Source organism: Coffea arabica, chromosome 4c, assembly GCF_036785885.1.
Source record: "Coffea arabica cultivar ET-39 chromosome 4c, Coffea Arabica ET-39 HiFi, whole genome shotgun sequence".
Taxonomy (NCBI): Eukaryota; Viridiplantae; Streptophyta; class Magnoliopsida; order Gentianales; family Rubiaceae; genus Coffea; species Coffea arabica.
Genome location: NC_092316.1, coordinates 36,679,716 through 36,682,522, shown reverse-complemented (window position 1 = coordinate 36,682,522; position 2,807 = coordinate 36,679,716). Strand labels below are relative to the sequence as shown.

Genomic DNA, 2,807 nt, shown 5'->3' with positions numbered 1-2,807 from the left:
TACAATACAGGTAGTCTTTCATTCTAGGCTTCTAAATTGAATAATTAGTAGCATTCAATTTTATCATGTAATCACTATCTTAATCATCCATTTTTAACCAGTGCAAATGATTAGGCTAACCTGACTGCTTTGATACCACTTATTAGGAAAGGGGTACCGGTACACTACAAGAAAATTGTTCATCAGTGACAATACAAAGTCATCACAGAACATACAAATATCGTCACAAATACCTTTTATTGACGACTTTTTGATCGTCACAAAGTCGTCACTAAATCTCCGTCGGTAAAAGTAAACAGTGACGATCTAAAATTTCGTCACTAAATAGTTCTCATTAGTGACAACTTTAAGTAGATCATTTTTGACAAAAAATCAAGTCGTCAATAAAACACTTCCGGATTGTTGTCATTAGTGACAACAATCTGGAAGTGTTTTATTGACGAATTGACATTTTGTTAAAAATACTCTATTTAAGGTCGTCACTAAAAAGCACCGAAAGCCATTGTATATAAATATTTTACTGATAATAATTGTCGTCACAAATGTAGCTTAGATTTAGTGACAGTCTCTGTTGTGACAAGGAGTTTTTATTTTCTATTTTGTGACAACTTTTTTTTGTCATTAGATAATTTCTCAATAGCTTAATAGTCATAATTTGGCCTGTAATCATTGCTAAATCATTGATTTTAAACAAACCATACAAATAAACATGAACGATTGATAACCAAAAGTATTTGCATTAGATTACATGGTAATAATATAACATTCTCAAATGCCAAATTCAAGTGTACATTACCCAACTAATGCCTACAAAAATAACATTTGTCCAAAATATCACTTGTACATAAGGTACAAGTACAAAAGCAATCACAGTTTAAGAAATTGAAAAACATCTAAATGAACCACTCCATGAGCAAAAGGCAATTTTGTCTTCAACGTTCTTCAACCATAACCATAGATATCTTCCAAAAGCTAGTATGAATAGCATTTATCTGTCATAAAAGAGTAAAAGAAGTAGGTAAGGGGAGGAGTACAATAATAAAGAACAAGTAATGAGACTTAGATTATTAAGACAAAAATTACAATTCATTAAGAATCTCATATAATTTGGGCCCACATATTACAACACCAGCAAGAAATTAGAAATCACAATCCAATCTATACAAATACAACACTGCATAAGCTCAACTAAAGAGCTCTCTAAAACAGTTTTTTTAATTTTCTTTCTTCTTCTTTAAATAGCTCAACTTATTGAACAATTAAATTGGACTCCCACAGTAATTATTGTTTAATCTTTATGCTTTTGGTTGTTTATATATTAAAACATAGAAAGCAACTTATTGTACGAGTTGTGAATACAGGAGGTACTAGTCCTCTTTGATTTTAGGAGTTTATGCTTCATAAATCATGAAAGAAACGATGCCTCTGTAGGATTAAACTGTGCAAAGAGAATGAGTTATTTGCCTCACAATGTGAAAGTGAAGACCATCTAAACAGGTGAAACCAATCAAAGTTCACAAACGCCCCCTTTGCATTATACTCATTTCTTTCAAGTCACTACATAGGCAAAAAGAAGATTGCTATCCATGCATGGTCTGTCGCTTGTACTTGGAAATAATATATATTGCAGATGAACAATCATATTTTTACCTCTCTATTGATAAACTAACAGCACTATATACATGATACCTAGATATTTCCCAAAGAATAAGTTCAGATAACAATGATGCATAACATCAGCCCCAAAAAATGTTATTACACAACCATCAGCCCCATAACCATAACAATAAACTACACAACCATAACAAAAAATAGTCCACAATGATGGATAACATCAACCCCAAAAAATGTTATTACCAGCTATTACCAAAAAACAGTCCACAATGACCACAAATTACCAAAAACTACACATCAGCCATAACCATAACCATAAACTACACAATCATAACAAAAAACAGTCCACAATGATGCATAACATCAGCCCCAAAAAATGCTATTACCAAAAAACAGTCCACAATGACCACAAGTTACCAAAAACTACAGATCAGCCATAACCATAACCATAACCATAAACTACACAACTATAACAAAAAATAGTCCACAATGATGCATAACATCAGCCCCAAAAAACAGTCCACAGTGGCCACAAGTTACCCAAAAACAGGTCACATCCGCCCTAAAAAATGCTATTATCAAAAAACAGTCCACAATGATGCATAACATCAGCCCCAAAATCAATAAGTTAAAGGATCAGAATAGCAACAGTTCATATTAGTATTGTAATTCAATTATTCGTATGAGAAAGATGCATTACCAGCTATTACTACCAGATGCATTTCCATTGCCTTGGTTCTTGGACTGCAATTCTGCTCGTAAAGCCTTAAGGAGTTCCTGCATTTCAAGCTGCTGGTTTTGCATTTCAGCTTGTTGATTCTCAAGCCTTTGCATCAGCTGCTGTTGAGATTGGACTTGAACTTCCAATTCAACTAATCATTTCTCAGCTTGTTCTGCCCTTTTCTTGAATTCTTTTATTTCTGCAAGCTTTTGTGTAATTAAACTAGCCTTGGAGGGGCCACGACCACGTACATATCCAGTTATACGCCCAGTCACCTCAATACAAATGTCTTCTTCGGTTCGATTTACACCACTAGATTGAGCTTCTAGCTGTAAGTCCTTCATTTTGCTCTACAATCACAGGTTTGCTATTATTGATATATGCATAAGAGACATGAAGCATTGGTATTAAGTTGAAAGTGATATTTTTCTTACCAGTTTTTCTGCTGATGTCTCGTCAACCATAGCATTCT

The 2,807-nt window shown here is 33.5% G+C and overlaps 1 long non-coding RNA gene across 1 annotated transcript; it reads right to left on the bottom strand.

Moving 5' to 3' along the window:
- Positions 1–717: 717 nt before the first annotated feature.
- On the bottom strand, positions 718–2,481 carry LOC140004975 (uncharacterized). Its single transcript, XR_011812796.1, has 2 exons — positions 2,315–2,481; positions 718–992 (listed from the first exon to the last, which is right to left on the bottom strand). It is a non-coding gene; the product is annotated as an uncharacterized lncRNA (long non-coding RNA).
- Positions 2,482–2,807: the final 326 nt, after the last annotated feature.